The sequence below is a fragment of the Lutjanus erythropterus genome, chromosome 19 (assembly GCF_056507025.1).
Source record: "Lutjanus erythropterus isolate fLutEry1 chromosome 19, fLutEry1.hap2, whole genome shotgun sequence".
Taxonomy (NCBI): Eukaryota; Metazoa; Chordata; class Actinopteri; order Lutjaniformes; family Lutjanidae; genus Lutjanus; species Lutjanus erythropterus.
In genome coordinates this window covers 32449016-32467443 of record NC_139335.1, presented here as the reverse complement: position 1 = coordinate 32467443, position 18428 = coordinate 32449016, and the positions used below count along the sequence as shown (strand labels likewise).

Sequence of the window (18428 nt, the reverse complement as noted above, 5' to 3'; positions counted from 1 at the left end):
GCCTCACAAAACTATTCCTTATTTCAAGGAGAGAAGAGAATAAGTTGACTGTTCAGAATAATTCTGCTCTCATTAACTCTGGATGATTAGCTCCAAAAACAATAGTCTCTCACTCCCCAAAGACTGTGTGCGCTCATGTAAATACATATAGCATGTAGCTTGAGAAGTATATACGATACAGTCCATCAACAGAAACTATTCCAAAATTAACTACAGTTGTAGATCATTTAATAAAATTTTCCAAATACCCATCATTGATTAGATTTTTCTCTGCAACATGAATGTTATGTGTATCATTTGGAGGTGTAACTTCTGGTCCTCAACTCACAGAAACTTTAAACATAGTCAAAGACATGGCCTATGTTCTGCAAATTTATTTTTAAATTGCAGCTTTTAGAATAATGTCTATGACATGTTGGACAGCAGGTTTAAGGGTGCAGCAGCTCACTTACCGTAGATGTGGTGAGGTTCTGGTTGACCCACTTCCCGACCTCGTAGAGACTCGATGGTGGTACCGTTGGATCCGGAATGTCTGCAAATGGGGTGGGGGGTGGGGGGGGGGTGGGGGGGGGGACAGAGCTTGGTTTCAAGTCTCTACCACCTTCCCTTCAAAAGTTATCCCCCGAAAACGTGTCGAGGTATGCACCAGAGTCCTCGAGGTTCTGGTTGACCCACTTCCTGACGTCGTAGAGACTCGATGGTGGTACCATCGGAACCGGAATGTCCGCAAATGGGGGTGCAGAGCTTGGTTTCAAGTCTCTACCACCTTCCCTTCAAAAGTTATCCCCCGAAAACATGTCGAGGTATGATAATGACATGGTGGTAGGGTTATGACCTAAACACTGATGGCATCACAGAGCCCATGCTAGATCAAAGCACAGGGTCTGTGACGTCATCACATTCCCTTTGATGACATCACAGCCACCTAACATTCTGATGTGTTCACTTGTGTGTGTGTGTGTGTGTGTGTGTGTGTGTGTACAGACAAGTTATGGGGGTGCAGAGCCTGTAGAGACTCGATGGTGGTACCTTTCGATCCGGAATGTCCGAAAATGGGGGGCCAGAGCCTGGTTTCAAGTCTGTATCACTTTCCCTTCAAAAGTTAATCCACAAAAACCCATGGAGGTATGCACCAGAGTTCTGGTTGACCCACTTCCCGACCTCGTAGAGACTCGATGGTGGTACCGTCGCATCCGGAATGTCCGCAAATGGGGATGCAGAGCTTGATTTCAAGTCTCTACCGCCATCCCTTCAAAAGTTATCCCCCGAAAACCCGTCGAGGTATGCACCAGAGTCCTCGAGGTTCTGGTTGACCCACTTCCCGACCTCGTAGAGACTCGATGGTGGTACCGTCGCATCCGGAATGTCCGCAAATGGGGATGCAGAGCTTGATTTCAAGTCTCTACCGCCATCCCTTCAAAAGTTATCCCCCGAAAACCCGTCGAGGTATGCACCAGAGTCCTCGAGGTTCTGGTTGACCCACTTCCCGACCTCGTAGAGACTCGATGGTGGTACCATTGGAACCGGAATGTCCGCAAATGGGGGTGCAGAGCTTGGTTTCAAGTCTCTATCACCATCCCTTGAAAAGTTATCCCCCGAAAACCTGATTGGCTAGTGAGCTAAATATGGTTAAAAAAAAAGACTAAAACAACAAATACGCGTAATAGTTTTTTTGTTTTGTTTTTTTTAAAAAGGTAATTGAGAAACATATGAATTAATAAATGTTTTAAATCTATTTCTACATTTTCATACACAAAGTCTGCACAGTGTGATTTCTCAGCACCTTTAAAATGTGTCTTTGTCCCTGCTTCCTTCGCTTACGGCCATACCACCCTGAACACGCCCGATCTCGTCCGATCTCGGAAGCTAAGCAGGGTCGGGCCTGGTTAGTACTTGGATGGGAGACCGCCTGGGAATACCAGGTGCTGTAAGCTTTTTCAAACAGCAGAGGGCGCTGCTGCCTCCTCAGTGGATGCAGATTTTTGTATGTCTCTGGACTCTCAATTACATCAGTTATCAGCCTCACAAAACTATTCCTTATTTCAAGGAGAGAAGAGAATAAGTTGACTGTTCAGAATAATTCTGCTCTCATTAACTCTGGATGATTAGCTCCAAAAACAATAGTCTCTCACTCCCCAAAGACTGTGTGCGCTCATGTAAATACATATAGCATGTAGCTTGAGAAGTATATACGATACAGTCCATCAACAGAAACTATTCCAAAATTAACTACAGTTGTAGATCATTTAATAAAATTTTCCAAATACCCATCATTGATTAGATTTTTCTCTGCAACATGAATGTTATGTGTATCATTTGGAGGTGTAACTGCTGTCCTCAACTCACAGAAACTTTAAACATAGTCAAAGACATGGCCTATGATCTGCAGATTTATTTTTAAATTGCAGCTTTTAGAATAATGTCTATGACATGTTGGACAGCAGGTTTAAGGGTGCAGCAGCTCACTTACCGTAGATGTGGTGAGGTTCTGGTTGACCCACTTCCCGACCTCGTAGAGACTCGATGGTGGTACCGTTGGATCCGGAATGTCTGCAAATGGGGTGGGGGGGGGGGGGGGACAGAGCTTGGTTTCAAGTCTCTGCCACCTTCCCTTCAAAAGTTATCCCCCGAAAACGTGTCGAGGTATGCACCAGAGTCCTCGAGGTTCTGGTTGACCCACTTCCTGACGTCGTAGAGACTCGATGGTGGTACCATCGGAACCGGAATGTCCGCAAATGGGGGTGCAGAGCTTGGTTTCAAGTCTCTACCACCTTCCCTTCAAAAGTTATCCCCCGAAAACATGTCGAGGTATGATAATGACATGGTGGTAGGGTTATGACCTAAACACTGATGGCATCACAGAGCCCATGCTAGATCAAAGCACAGGGTCTGTGACGTCATCACATTCCCTTTGATGACATCACAGCCACCTAACATTCTGATGTGTTCACTTGTGTGTGTGTGTGTGTGTGTGTGTGTGTGTGTACAGACAAGTTATGGGGGTGCAGAGCCTGTAGAGACTCGATGGTGGTACCTTTCGATCCGGAATGTCCGAAAATGGGGGGCCAGAGCCTGGTTTCAAGTCTGTATCACTTTCCCTTCAAAAGTTAATCCACAAAAACCCATGGAGGTATGCACCAGAGTTCTGGTTGACCCACTTCCCGACCTCGTAGAGACTCGATGGTGGTACCGTCGCATCCGGAATGTCCGCAAATGGGGATGCAGAGCTTGATTTCAAGTCTCTACCGCCATCCCTTCAAAAGTTATCCCCCGAAAACCCGTCGAGGTATGCACCAGAGTCCTCGAGGTTCTGGTTGACCCACTTCCCGACCTCGTAGAGACTCGATGGTGGTACCATTGGAACCGGAATGTCCGCAAATGGGGGTGCAGAGCTTGGTTTCAAGTCTCTATCACCATCCCTTGAAAAGTTATCCCCCGAAAACCTGATTGGCTAGTGAGCTAAATATGGTTAAAAAAAAAGACTAAAACAACAAATACGCGTAATAGTTTTTTTGTTTTGTTTTTTTTAAAAAGGTAATTGAGAAACATATGAATTAATAAATGTTTTAAATCTATTTCTACATTTTCATACACAAAGTCTGCACAGTGTGATTTCTCAGCACCTTTAAAATGTGTCTTTGTCCCTGCTTCCTTCGCTTACGGCCATACCACCCTGAACACGCCCGATCTCGTCCGATCTCGGAAGCTAAGCAGGGTCGGGCCTGGTTAGTACTTGGATGGGAGACCGCCTGGGAATACCAGGTGCTGTAAGCTTTTTCAAACAGCAGAGGGCGCTGCTGCCTCCTCAGTGGATGCAGATTTTTGTATGTCTCTGGACTCTCAAGTACATCAGTTATCAGCCTCACAAAACTATTCCTTATTTCAAGGAGAGAAGAGAATAAGTTGACTGTTCAGAATAATTCTGCTCTCATTAACTCTGGATGATTAGCTCCAAAAACAATAGTCTCTCACTCCCCAAAGACTGTGTGCGCTCATGTAAATACATATAGCATGTAGCTTGAGAAGTATATACGATACAGTCCATCAACAGAAACTATTCCAAAATTAACTACAGTTGTAGATCATTTAATAAAATTTTCCAAATACCCATCATTGATTAGATTTTTCTCTGCAACATGAATGTTATGTGTATCATTTGGAGGTGTAACTGCTGTCCTCAACTCACAGAAACTTTAAACATAGTCAAAGACATGGCCTATGATCTGCAGATTTATTTTTAAATTGCAGCTTTTAGAATAATGTCTATGACATGTTGGACAGCAGGTTTAAGGGTGCAGCAGCTCACTTACCGTAGATGTGGTGAGGTTCTGGTTGACCCACTTCCCGACCTCGTAGAGACTCGATGGTGGTACCGTTGGATCCGGAATGTCTGCAAATGGGGTGGGGGGTGGGGGGGGGGACAGAGCTTGGTTTCAAGTCTCTACCACCTTCCCTTCAAAAGTTATCCCCCGAAAACGTGTCGAGGTATGCACCAGAGTCCTCGAGGTTCTGGTTGACCCACTTCCTGACGTCGTAGAGACTCGATGGTGGTACCATCGGAACCGGAATGTCCGCAAATGGGGGTGCAGAGCTTGGTTTCAAGTCTCTACCACCTTCCCTTCAAAAGTTATCCCCCGAAAACATGTCGAGGTATGATAATGGCATGGTGGTAGGGTTATGACCTAAACACTGATGGCATCACAGAGCCCATGCTAGATCAAAGCACAGGGTCTGTGACGTCATCACATTCCCTTTGATGACATCACAGCCACCTAACATTCTGATGTGTTCACTTGTGTGTGTGTGTGTGTGTGTGTGTGTGTGTGTACAGACAAGTTATGGGGGTGCAGAGCCTGTAGAGACTCGATGGTGGTACCTTTCGATCCGGAATGTCCGAAAATGGGGGGCCAGAGCCTGGTTTCAAGTCTGTATCACTTTCCCTTCAAAAGTTAATCCACAAAAACCCATGGAGGTATGCACCAGAGTTCTGGTTGACCCACTTCCCGACCTCGTAGAGACTCGATGGTGGTACCGTCGCATCCGGAATGTCCGCAAATGGGGATGCAGAGCTTGATTTCAAGTCTCTACCGCCATCCCTTCAAAAGTTATCCCCCGAAAACCCGTCGAGGTATGCACCAGAGTCCTCGAGGTTCTGGTTGACCCACTTCCCGACCTCGTAGAGACTCGATGGTGGTACCGTCGCATCCGGAATGTCCGCAAATGGGGATGCAGAGCTTGATTTCAAGTCTCTACCGCCATCCCTTCAAAAGTTATCCCCCGAAAACCCGTCGAGGTATGCACCAGAGTCCTCGAGGTTCTGGTTGACCCACTTCCCGACCTCGTAGAGACTCGATGGTGGTACCATTGGAACCGGAATGTCCGCAAATGGGGGTGCAGAGCTTGGTTTCAAGTCTCTATCACCATCCCTTGAAAAGTTATCCCCCGAAAACCTGATTGGCTAGTGAGCTAAATATGGTTAAAAAAAAAAGACTAAAACAACAAATACGCGTAATGGTTTTTTTGTTTTGTTTTTTTTTAAAAAGGTAATTGAGAAACATATGAATTAATAAATGTTTTAAATCTATTTCTACATTTTCATACACAAAGTCTGCACAGTGTGATTTCTCAGCACCTTTAAAATGTGTCTTTGTCCCTGCTTCCTTCGCTTACGGCCATACCACCCTGAACACGCCCGATCTCGTCCGATCTCGGAAGCTAAGCAGGGTCGGGCCTGGTTAGTACTTGGATGGGAGACCGCCTGGGAATACCAGGTGCTGTAAGCTTTTTCAAACAGCAGAGGGCGCTGCTGCCTCCTCAGTGGATGCAGATTTTTGTATGTCTCTGGACTCTCAAGTACATCAGTTATCAGCCTCACAAAACTATTCCTTATTTCAAGGAGAGAAGAGAATAAGTTGACTGTTCAGAATAATTCTGCTCTCATTAACTCTGGATGATTAGCTCCAAAAACAATAGTCTCTCACTCCCCAAAGACTGTGTGCGCTCATGTAAATACATATAGCATGTAGCTTGAGAAGTATATACGATACAGTCCATCAACAGAAACTATTCCAAAATTAACTACAGTTGTAGATCATTTAATAAAATTTTCCAAATACCCATCATTGATTAGATTTTTCTCTGCAACATGAATGTTATGTGTATCATTTGGAGGTGTAACTGCTGTCCTCAACTCACAGAAACTTTAAACATAGTCAAAGACATGGCCTATGATCTGCAGATTTATTTTTAAATTGCAGCTTTTAGAATAATGTCTATGACATGTTGGACAGCAGGTTTAAGGGTGCAGCAGCTCACTTACCGTAGATGTGGTGAGGTTCTGGTTGACCCACTTCCCGACCTCGTAGAGACTCGATGGTGGTACCGTTGGATCCGGAATGTCTGCAAAGGGGGTGGGGGGTGGGGAGGGGGTGGGGGGGGGGACAGAGCTTGGTTTCAAGTCTCTACCACCTTCCCTTCAAAAGTTATCCCCCGAAAACGTGTCGAGGTATGCACCAGAGTCCTCGAGGTTCTGGTTGACCCACTTCCTGATGTCGTAGAGACTCGATGGTGGTACCATCGGAACCGGAATGTCCGCAAATGGGGGTGCAGAGCTTGGTTTCAAGTCTCTACCACCTTCCCTTCAAAAGTTATCCCCCGAAAACATGTCGAGGTATGATAATGGCATGGTGGTAGGGTTATGACCTAAACACTGATGGCATCACAGAGCCCATGCTAGATCAAAGCACAGGGTCTGTGACGTCATCACATTCCCTTTGATGACATCACAGCCACCTAACATTCTGATGTGTTCACTTGTGTGTGTGTGTGTGTGTGTGTGTGTACAGACAAGTTATGGGGGTGCAGAGCCTGTAGAGACTCGATGGTGGTACCTTTCGATCCGGAATGTCCGAAAATGGGGGGCCAGAGCCTGGTTTCAAGTCTGTATCACTTTCCCTTCAAAAGTTAATCCACAAAAACCCATGGAGGTATGCACCAGAGTTCTGGTTGACCCACTTCCCGACCTCGTAGAGACTCGATGGTGGTACCGTCGCATCCGGAATGTCCGCAAATGGGGATGCAGAGCTTGATTTCAAGTCTCTACCGCCATCCCTTCAAAAGTTATCCCCCGAAAACCCGTCGAGGTATGCACCAGAGTCCTCGAGGTTCTGGTTGACCCACTTCCCGACCTCGTAGAGACTCGATGGTGGTACCGTCGCATCCGGAATGTCCGCAAATGGGGATGCAGAGCTTGATTTCAAGTCTCTACCGCCATCCCTTCAAAAGTTATCCCCCGAAAACCCGTCGAGGTATGCACCAGAGTCCTCGAGGTTCTGGTTGACCCACTTCCCGACCTCGTAGAGACTCGATGGTGGTACCATTGGAACCGGAATGTCCGCAAATGGGGGTGCAGAGCTTGGTTTCAAGTCTCTATCACCATCCCTTGAAAAGTTATCCCCCGAAAACCTGATTGGCTAGTGAGCTAAATATGGTTAAAAAAAAAGACTAAAACAACAAATACGCGTAATAGTTTTTTTGTTTTGTTTTTTTTAAAAAGGTAATTGAGAAACATATGAATTAATAAATGTTTTAAATCTATTTCTACATTTTCATACACAAAGTCTGCACAGTGTGATTTCTCAGCACCTTTAAAATGTGTCTTTGTCCCTGCTTCCTTCGCTTACGGCCATACCACCCTGAACACGCCCGATCTCGTCCGATCTCGGAAGCTAAGCAGGGTCGGGCCTGGTTAGTACTTGGATGGGAGACCGCCTGGGAATACCAGGTGCTGTAAGCTTTTTCAAACAGCAGAGGGCGCTGCTGCCTCCTCAGTGGATGCAGATTTTTGTATGTCTCTGGACTCTCAAGTACATCAGTTATCAGCCTCACAAAACTATTCCTTATTTCAAGGAGAGAAGAGAATAAGTTGACTGTTCAGAATAATTCTGCTCTCATTAACTCTGGATGATTAGCTCCAAAAACAATAGTCTCTCACTCCCCAAAGACTGTGTGCGCTCATGTAAATACATATAGCATGTAGCTTGAGAAGTATATACGATACAGTCCATCAACAGAAACTATTCCAAAATTAACTACAGTTGTAGATCATTTAATAAAATTTTCCAAATACCCATCATTGATTAGATTTTTCTCTGCAACATGAATGTTATGTGTATCATTTGGAGGTGTAACTGCTGTCCTCAACTCACAGAAACTTTAAACATAGTCAAAGACATGGCCTATGATCTGCAGATTTATTTTTAAATTGCAGCTTTTAGAATAATGTCTATGACATGTTGGACAGCAGGTTTAAGGGTGCAGCAGCTCACTTACCGTAGATGTGGTGAGGTTCTGGTTGACCCACTTCCCGACCTCGTAGAGACTCGATGGTGGTACCGTTGGATCCGGAATGTCTGCAAATGGGGTGGGGGGGGGGGGGACAGAGCTTGGTTTCAAGTCTCTACCACCTTCCCTTCAAAAGTTATCCCCCGAAAACGTGTCGAGGTATGCACCAGAGTCCTCGAGGTTCTGGTTGACCCACTTCCTGACGTCGTAGAGACTCGATGGTGGTACCATCGGAACCGGAATGTCCGCAAATGGGGGTGCAGAGCTTGGTTTCAAGTCTCTACCACCTTCCCTTCAAAAGTTATCCCCCGAAAACATGTCGAGGTATGATAATGACATGGTGGTAGGGTTATGACCTAAACACTGATGGCATCACAGAGCCCATGCTAGATCAAAGCACAGGGTCTGTGACGTCATCACATTCCCTTTGATGACATCACAGCCACCTAACATTCTGATGTGTTCACTTGTGTGTGTGTGTGTGTGTGTGTGTGTGTGTGGTGTGTGTGTGTGTGTGTGTGTACAGACAAGTTATGGGGGTGCAGAGCCTGTAGAGACTCGATGGTGGTACCTTTCGATCCGGAATGTCCGAAAATGGGGGGCCAGAGCCTGGTTTCAAGTCTGTATCACTTTCCCTTCAAAAGTTAATCCACAAAAACCCATGGAGGTATGCACCAGAGTTCTGGTTGACCCACTTCCCGACCTCGTAGAGACTCGATGGTGGTACCGTCGCATCCGGAATGTCCGCAAATGGGGATGCAGAGCTTGATTTCAAGTCTCTACCGCCATCCCTTCAAAAGTTATCCCCCGAAAACCCGTCGAGGTATGCACCAGAGTCCTCGAGGTTCTGGTTGACCCACTTCCCGACCTCGTAGAGACTCGATGGTGGTACCATTGGAACCGGAATGTCCGCAAATGGGGGTGCAGAGCTTGGTTTCAAGTCTCTATCACCATCCCTTGAAAAGTTATCCCCCGAAAACCTGATTGGCTAGTGAGCTAAATATGGTTAAAAAAAAAGACTAAAACAACAAATACGCGTAATAGTTTTTTTGTTTTGTTTTTTTTAAAAAGGTAATTGAGAAACATATGAATTAATAAATGTTTTAAATCTATTTCTACATTTTCATACACAAAGTCTGCACAGTGTGATTTCTCAGCACCTTTAAAATGTGTCTTTGTCCCTGCTTCCTTCGCTTACGGCCATACCACCCTGAACACGCCCGATCTCGTCCGATCTCGGAAGCTAAGCAGGGTCGGGCCTGGTTAGTACTTGGATGGGAGACCGCCTGGGAATACCAGGTGCTGTAAGCTTTTTCAAACAGCAGAGGGCGCTGCTGCCTCCTCAGTGGATGCAGATTTTTGTATGTCTCTGGACTCTCAAGTACATCAGTTATCAGCCTCACAAAACTATTCCTTATTTCAAGGAGAGAAGAGAATAAGTTGACTGTTCAGAATAATTCTGCTCTCATTAACTCTGGATGATTAGCTCCAAAAACAATAGTCTCTCACTCCCCAAAGACTGTGTGCGCTCATGTAAATACATATAGCATGTAGCTTGAGAAGTATATACGATACAGTCCATCAACAGAAACTATTCCAAAATTAACTACAGTTGTAGATCATTTAATAAAATTTTCCAAATACCCATCATTGATTAGATTTTTCTCTGCAACATGAATGTTATGTGTATCATTTGGAGGTGTAACTGCTGTCCTCAACTCACAGAAACTTTAAACATAGTCAAAGACATGGCCTATGATCTGCAGATTTATTTTTAAATTGCAGCTTTTAGAATAATGTCTATGACATGTTGGACAGCAGGTTTAAGGGTGCAGCAGCTCACTTACCGTAGATGTGGTGAGGTTCTGGTTGACCCACTTCCCGACCTCGTAGAGACTCGATGGTGGTACCGTTGGATCCGGAATGTCTGCAAATGGGGTGGGGGGTGGGGGGGGGTGGGGGGTGGACAGAGCTTGGTTTCAAGTCTCTACCACCTTCCCTTCAAAAGTTATCCCCCGAAAACGTGTCGAGGTATGCACCAGAGTCCTCGAGGTTCTGGTTGACCCACTTCCTGACGTCGTAGAGACTCGATGGTGGTACCATCGGAACCGGAATGTCCGCAAATGGGGGTGCAGAGCTTGGTTTCAAGTCTCTACCACCTTCCCTTCAAAAGTTATCCCCCGAAAACATGTCGAGGTATGATAATGACATGGTGGTAGGGTTATGACCTAAACACTGATGGCATCACAGAGCCCATGCTAGATCAAAGCACAGGGTCTGTGACGTCATCACATTCCCTTTGATGACATCACAGCCACCTAACATTCTGATGTGTTCACTTGTGTGTGTGTGTGTGTGTGTGTGTGTGTGTGTGTGTACAGACAAGTTATGGGGGTGCAGAGCCTGTAGAGACTCGATGGTGGTACCTTTCGATCCGGAATGTCCGAAAATGGGGGGCCAGAGCCTGGTTTCAAGTCTGTATCACTTTCCCTTCAAAAGTTAATCCACAAAAACCCATGGAGGTATGCACCAGAGTTCTGGTTGACCCACTTCCCGACCTCGTAGAGACTCGATGGTGGTACCGTCGCATCCGGAATGTCCGCAAATGGGGATGCAGAGCTTGATTTCAAGTCTCTACCGCCATCCCTTCAAAAGTTATCCCCCGAAAACCCGTCGAGGTATGCACCAGAGTCCTCGAGGTTCTGGTTGACCCACTTCCCGACCTCGTAGAGACTCGATGGTGGTACCATTGGAACCGGAATGTCCGCAAATGGGGGTGCAGAGCTTGGTTTCAAGTCTCTATCACCATCCCTTGAAAAGTTATCCCCCGAAAACCTGATTGGCTAGTGAGCTAAATATGGTTAAAAAAAAAGACTAAAACAACAAATACGCGTAATAGTTTTTTTGTTTTGTTTTTTTTAAAAAGGTAATTGAGAAACATATGAATTAATAAATGTTTTAAATCTATTTCTACATTTTCATACACAAAGTCTGCACAGTGTGATTTCTCAGCACCTTTAAAATGTGTCTTTGTCCCTGCTTCCTTCGCTTACGGCCATACCACCCTGAACACGCCCGATCTCGTCCGATCTCGGAAGCTAAGCAGGGTCGGGCCTGGTTAGTACTTGGATGGGAGACCGCCTGGGAATACCAGGTGCTGTAAGCTTTTTCAAACAGCAGAGGGCGCTGCTGCCTCCTCAGTGGATGCAGATTTTTGTATGTCTCTGGACTCTCAATTACATCAGTTATCAGCCTCACAAAACTATTCCTTATTTCAAGGAGAGAAGAGAATAAGTTGACTGTTCAGAATAATTCTGCTCTCATTAACTCTGGATGATTAGCTCCAAAAACAATAGTCTCTCACTCCCCAAAGACTGTGTGCGCTCATGTAAATACATATAGCATGTAGCTTGAGAAGTATATACGATACAGTCCATCAACAGAAACTATTCCAAAATTAACTACAGTTGTAGATCATTTAATAAAATTTTCCAAATACCCATCATTGATTAGATTTTTCTCTGCAACATGAATGTTATGTGTATCATTTGGAGGTGTAACTGCTGTCCTCAACTCACAGAAACTTTAAACATAGTCAAAGACATGGCCTATGATCTGCAGATTTATTTTTAAATTGCAGCTTTTAGAATAATGTCTATGACATGTTGGACAGCAGGTTTAAGGGTGCAGCAGCTCACTTACCGTAGATGTGGTGAGGTTCTGGTTGACCCACTTCCCGACCTCGTAGAGACTCGATGGTGGTACCGTTGGATCCGGAATGTCTGCAAATGGGGTGGGGGGGGGGGGGGACAGAGCTTGGTTTCAAGTCTCTGCCACCTTCCCTTCAAAAGTTATCCCCCGAAAACGTGTCGAGGTATGCACCAGAGTCCTCGAGGTTCTGGTTGACCCACTTCCTGACGTCGTAGAGACTCGATGGTGGTACCATCGGAACCGGAATGTCCGCAAATGGGGGTGCAGAGCTTGGTTTCAAGTCTCTACCACCTTCCCTTCAAAAGTTATCCCCCGAAAACATGTCGAGGTATGATAATGACATGGTGGTAGGGTTATGACCTAAACACTGATGGCATCACAGAGCCCATGCTAGATCAAAGCACAGGGTCTGTGACGTCATCACATTCCCTTTGATGACATCACAGCCACCTAACATTCTGATGTGTTCACTTGTGTGTGTGTGTGTGTGTGTGTGTGTGTGTGTACAGACAAGTTATGGGGGTGCAGAGCCTGTAGAGACTCGATGGTGGTACCTTTCGATCCGGAATGTCCGAAAATGGGGGGCCAGAGCCTGGTTTCAAGTCTGTATCACTTTCCCTTCAAAAGTTAATCCACAAAAACCCATGGAGGTATGCACCAGAGTTCTGGTTGACCCACTTCCCGACCTCGTAGAGACTCGATGGTGGTACCGTCGCATCCGGAATGTCCGCAAATGGGGATGCAGAGCTTGATTTCAAGTCTCTACCGCCATCCCTTCAAAAGTTATCCCCCGAAAACCCGTCGAGGTATGCACCAGAGTCCTCGAGGTTCTGGTTGACCCACTTCCCGACCTCGTAGAGACTCGATGGTGGTACCATTGGAACCGGAATGTCCGCAAATGGGGGTGCAGAGCTTGGTTTCAAGTCTCTATCACCATCCCTTGAAAAGTTATCCCCCGAAAACCTGATTGGCTAGTGAGCTAAATATGGTTAAAAAAAAAGACTAAAACAACAAATACGCGTAATAGTTTTTTTGTTTTGTTTTTTTTAAAAAGGTAATTGAGAAACATATGAATTAATAAATGTTTTAAATCTATTTCTACATTTTCATACACAAAGTCTGCACAGTGTGATTTCTCAGCACCTTTAAAATGTGTCTTTGTCCCTGCTTCCTTCGCTTACGGCCATACCACCCTGAACACGCCCGATCTCGTCCGATCTCGGAAGCTAAGCAGGGTCGGGCCTGGTTAGTACTTGGATGGGAGACCGCCTGGGAATACCAGGTGCTGTAAGCTTTTTCAAACAGCAGAGGGCGCTGCTGCCTCCTCAGTGGATGCAGATTTTTGTATGTCTCTGGACTCTCAAGTACATCAGTTATCAGCCTCACAAAACTATTCCTTATTTCAAGGAGAGAAGAGAATAAGTTGACTGTTCAGAATAATTCTGCTCTCATTAACTCTGGATGATTAGCTCCAAAAACAATAGTCTCTCACTCCCCAAAGACTGTGTGCGCTCATGTAAATACATATAGCATGTAGCTTGAGAAGTATATACGATACAGTCCATCAACAGAAACTATTCCAAAATTAACTACAGTTGTAGATCATTTAATAAAATTTTCCAAATACCCATCATTGATTAGATTTTTCTCTGCAACATGAATGTTATGTGTATCATTTGGAGGTGTAACTGCTGTCCTCAACTCACAGAAACTTTAAACATAGTCAAAGACATGGCCTATGATCTGCAGATTTATTTTTAAATTGCAGCTTTTAGAATAATGTCTATGACATGTTGGACAGCAGGTTTAAGGGTGCAGCAGCTCACTTACCGTAGATGTGGTGAGGTTCTGGTTGACCCACTTCCCGACCTCGTAGAGACTCGATGGTGGTACCGTTGGATCCGGAATGTCTGCAAATGGGGTGGGGGGGGGGACAGAGCTTGGTTTCAAGTCTCTACCACCTTCCCTTCAAAAGTTATCCCCCGAAAACGTGTCGAGGTATGCACCAGAGTCCTCGAGGTTCTGGTTGACCCACTTCCTGACGTCGTAGAGACTCGATGGTGGTACCATCGGAACCGGAATGTCCGCAAATGGGGGTGCAGAGCTTGGTTTCAAGTCTCTACCACCTTCCCTTCAAAAGTTATCCCCCGAAAACATGTCGAGGTATGATAATGACATGGTGGTAGGGTTATGACCTAAACACTGATGGCATCACAGAGCCCATGCTAGATCAAAGCACAGGGTCTGTGACGTCATCACATTCCCTTTGATGACATCACAGCCACCTAACATTCTGATGTGTTCACTTGTGTGTGTGTGTGTGTGTGTGTGTGTGTGTGTGTACAGACAAGTTATGGGGGTGCAGAGCCTGTAGAGACTCGATGGTGGTACCTTTCGATCCGGAATGTCCGAAAATGGGGGGCCAGAGCCTGGTTTCAAGTCTGTATCACTTTCCCTTCAAAAGTTAATCCACAAAAACCCATGGAGGTATGCACCAGAGTTCTGGTTGACCCACTTCCCGACCTCGTAGAGACTCGATGGTGGTACCGTCGCATCCGGAATGTCCGCAAATGGGGATGCAGAGCGTGATTTCAAGTCTCTACCGCCATCCCTTCAAAAGTTATCCCCCGAAAACCCGTCGAGGTATGCACCAGAGTCCTCGAGGTTCTGGTTGACCCACTTCCCGACCTCGTAGAGACTCGATGGTGGTACCATTGGAACCGGAATGTCCGCAAATGGGGGTGCAGAGCTTGGTTTCAAGTCTCTATCACCATCCCTTGAAAAGTTATCCCCCGAAAACCTGATTGGCTAGTGAGCTAAATATGGTTAAAAAAAAAGACTAAAACAACAAATACGCGTAATAGTTTTTTTGTTTTGTTTTTTTTAAAAAGGTAATTGAGAAACATATGAATTAATAAATGTTTTAAATCTATTTCTACATTTTCATACACAAAGTCTGCACAGTGTGATTTCTCAGCACCTTTAAAATGTGTCTTTGTCCCTGCTTCCTTCGCTTACGGCCATACCACCCTGAACACGCCCGATCTCGTCCGATCTCGGAAGCTAAGCAGGGTCGGGCCTGGTTAGTACTTGGATGGGAGACCGCCTGGGAATACCAGGTGCTGTAAGCTTTTTCAAACAGCAGAGGGCGCTGCTGCCTCCTCAGTGGATGCAGATTTTTGTATGTCTCTGGACTCTCAAGTACATCAGTTATCAGCCTCACAAAACTATTCCTTATTTCAAGGAGAGAAGAGAATAAGTTGACTGTTCAGAATAATTCTGCTCTCATTAACTCTGGATGATTAGCTCCAAAAACAATAGTCTCTCACTCCCCAAAGACTGTGTGCGCTCATGTAAATACATATAGCATGTAGCTTGAGAAGTATATACGATACAGTCCATCAACAGAAACTATTCCAAAATTAACTACAGTTGTAGATCATTTAATAAAATTTTCCAAATACCCATCATTGATTAGATTTTTCTCTGCAACATGAATGTTATGTGTATCATTTGGAGGTGTAACTTCTGGTCCTCAACTCACAGAAACTTTAAACATAGTCAAAGACATGGCCTATGTTCTGCAAATTTATTTTTAAATTGCAGCTTTTAGAATAATGTCTATGACATGTTGGACAGCAGGTTTAAGGGTGCAGCAGCTCACTTACCGTAGATGTGGTGAGGTTCTGGTTGACCCACTTCCCGACCTCGTAGAGACTCGATGGTGGTACCGTTGGATCCGGAATGTCTGCAAATGGGGTGGGGGGTGGGGGGGGGGTGGGGGGGGGGACAGAGCTTGGTTTCAAGTCTCTACCACCTTCCCTTCAAAAGTTATCCCCCGAAAACGTGTCGAGGTATGCACCAGAGTCCTCGAGGTTCTGGTTGACCCACTTCCTGACGTCGTAGAGACTCGATGGTGGTACCATCGGAACCGGAATGTCCGCAAATGGGGGTGCAGAGCTTGGTTTCAAGTCTCTACCACCTTCCCTTCAAAAGTTATCCCCCGAAAACATGTCGAGGTATGATAATGACATGGTGGTAGGGTTATGACCTAAACACTGATGGCATCACAGAGCCCATGCTAGATCAAAGCACAGGGTCTGTGACGTCATCACATTCCCTTTGATGACATCACAGCCACCTAACATTCTGATGTGTTCACTTGTGTGTGTGTGTGTGTGTGTGTGTGTGTGTGTACAGACAAGTTATGGGGGTGCAGAGCCTGTAGAGACTCGATGGTGGTACCTTTCGATCCGGAATGTCCGAAAATGGGGGGCCAGAGCCTGGTTTCAAGTCTGTATCACTTTCCCTTCAAAAGTTAATCCACAAAAACCCATGGAGGTATGCACCAGAGTTCTGGTTGACCCACTTCCCGACCTCGTAGAGACTCGATGGTGGTACCGTCGCATCCGGAATGTCCGCAAATGGGGATGCAGAGCTTGATTTCAAGTCTCTACCGCCATCCCTTCAAAAGTTATCCCCCGAAAACCCGTCGAGGTATGCACCAGAGTCCTCGAGGTTCTGGTTGACCCACTTCCCGACCTCGTAGAGACTCGATGGTGGTACCGTCGCATCCGGAATGTCCGCAAATGGGGATGCAGAGCTTGATTTCAAGTCTCTACCGCCATCCCTTCAAAAGTTATCCCCCGAAAACCCGTCGAGGTATGCACCAGAGTCCTCGAGGTTCTGGTTGACCCACTTCCCGACCTCGTAGAGACTCGATGGTGGTACCATTGGAACCGGAATGTCCGCAAATGGGGGTGCAGAGCTTGGTTTCAAGTCTCTATCACCATCCCTTGAAAAGTTATCCCCCGAAAACCTGATTGGCTAGTGAGCTAAATATGGTTAAAAAAAAAGACTAAAACAACAAATACGCGTAATAGTTTTTTTGTTTTGTTTTTTTTAAAAAGGTAATTGAGAAACATATGAATTAATAAATGTTTTAAATCTATTTCTACATTTTCATACACAAAGTCTGCACAGTGTGATTTCTCAGCACCTTTAAAATGTGTCTTTGTCCCTGCTTCCTTCGCTTACGGCCATACCACCCTGAACACGCCCGATCTCGTCCGATCTCGGAAGCTAAGCAGGGTCGGGCCTGGTTAGTACTTGGATGGGAGACCGCCTGGGAATACCAGGTGCTGTAAGCTTTTTCAAACAGCAGAGGGCGCTGCTGCCTCCTCAGTGGATGCAGATTTTTGTATGTCTCTGGACTCTCAATTACATCAGTTATCAGCCTCACAAAACTATTCCTTATTTCAAGGAGAGAAGAGAATAAGTTGACTGTTCAGAATAATTCTGCTCTCATTAACTCTGGATGATTAGCTCCAAAAACAATAGTCTCTCACTCCCCAAAGACTGTGTGCGCTCATGTAAATACATATAGCATGTAGCTTGAGAAGTATATACGATACAGTCCATCAACAGAAACTATTCCAAAATTAACTACAGTTGTAGATCATTTAATAAAATTTTCCAAATACCCATCATTGATTAGATTTTTCTCTGCAACATGAATGTTATGTGTATCATTTGGAGGTGTAACTGCTGTCCTCAACTCACAGAAACTTTAAACATAGTCAAAGACATGGCCTATGATCTGCAGATTTATTTTTAAATTGCAGCTTTTAGAATAATGTCTATGACATGTTGGACAGCAGGTTTAAGGGTGCAGCAGCTCACTTACCGTAGATGTGGTGAGGTTCTGGTTGACCCACTTCCCGACCTCGTAGAGACTCGATGGTGGTACCGTTGGATCCGGAATGTCTGCAAATGGGGTGGGGGGGGGGGGGGGACAGAGCTTGGTTTCAAGTCTCTGCCACCTTCCCTTCAAAAGTTATCCCCCGAAAACGTGTCGAGGTATGCACCAGAGTCCTCGAGGTTCTGGTTGACCCACTTCCTGACGTCGTAGAGACTCGATGGTGGTACCATCGGAACCGGAATGTCCGCAAATGGGGGTGCAGAGCTTGGTTTCAAGTCTCTACCACCTTCCCTTCAAAAGTTATCCCCCGAAAACATGTCGAGGTATGATAATGACATGGTGGTAGGGTTATGACCTAAACACTGATGGCATCACAGAGCCCATGCTAGATCAAAGCACAGGGTCTGTGACGTCATCACATTCCCTTTGATGACATCACAGCCACCTAACATTCTGATGTGTTCACTTGTGTGTGTGTGTGTGTGTGTGTGTGTGTGTGTACAGACAAGTTATGGGGGTGCAGAGCCTGTAGAGACTCGATGGTGGTACCTTTCGATCCGGAATGTCCGAAAATGGGGGGCCAGAGCCTGGTTTCAAGTCTGTATCACTTTCCCTTCAAAAGTTAATCCACAAAAACCCATGGAGGTATGCACCAGAGTTCTGGTTGACCCAC

General features: G+C 45.6%; 9 non-coding genes across 9 annotated transcripts; all 9 read left to right on the top strand.

The window, feature by feature from the left end:
- The first annotated feature begins 1815 nt into the window (after nucleotides 1-1815).
- LOC146310189 (5S ribosomal RNA) lies at nucleotides 1816-1934 on the top strand. Its single transcript, XR_014772558.1, has one exon. It is a non-coding gene; the product is annotated as a 5S ribosomal RNA (ribosomal RNA).
- Nucleotides 1935-3655: 1721 nt separating this feature from the next.
- On the top strand, nucleotides 3656-3774 carry LOC146310188 (5S ribosomal RNA). The gene has a single exon (XR_014772557.1). It is a non-coding gene; the product is annotated as a 5S ribosomal RNA (ribosomal RNA).
- A 1890-nt stretch (nucleotides 3775-5664) lies between these two features.
- Nucleotides 5665-5783, top strand: LOC146310187 (5S ribosomal RNA). Its single transcript, XR_014772556.1, has one exon. It is a non-coding gene; the product is annotated as a 5S ribosomal RNA (ribosomal RNA).
- A 1893-nt stretch (nucleotides 5784-7676) lies between these two features.
- On the top strand, nucleotides 7677-7795 carry LOC146310186 (5S ribosomal RNA). Its single transcript, XR_014772554.1, has one exon. It is a non-coding gene; the product is annotated as a 5S ribosomal RNA (ribosomal RNA).
- A 1740-nt stretch (nucleotides 7796-9535) lies between these two features.
- LOC146310185 (5S ribosomal RNA) lies at nucleotides 9536-9654 on the top strand. The gene has a single exon (XR_014772553.1). It is a non-coding gene; the product is annotated as a 5S ribosomal RNA (ribosomal RNA).
- A 1736-nt stretch (nucleotides 9655-11390) lies between these two features.
- On the top strand, nucleotides 11391-11509 carry LOC146310184 (5S ribosomal RNA). The gene has a single exon (XR_014772552.1). It is a non-coding gene; the product is annotated as a 5S ribosomal RNA (ribosomal RNA).
- Nucleotides 11510-13229: 1720 nt separating this feature from the next.
- LOC146310183 (5S ribosomal RNA) lies at nucleotides 13230-13348 on the top strand. Its single transcript, XR_014772551.1, has one exon. It is a non-coding gene; the product is annotated as a 5S ribosomal RNA (ribosomal RNA).
- Nucleotides 13349-15066: 1718 nt separating this feature from the next.
- On the top strand, nucleotides 15067-15185 carry LOC146310182 (5S ribosomal RNA). The gene has a single exon (XR_014772550.1). It is a non-coding gene; the product is annotated as a 5S ribosomal RNA (ribosomal RNA).
- Nucleotides 15186-17085: 1900 nt separating this feature from the next.
- Nucleotides 17086-17204, top strand: LOC146310181 (5S ribosomal RNA). The gene has a single exon (XR_014772549.1). It is a non-coding gene; the product is annotated as a 5S ribosomal RNA (ribosomal RNA).
- The last annotated feature ends 1224 nt before the right edge of the window (nucleotides 17205-18428 follow it).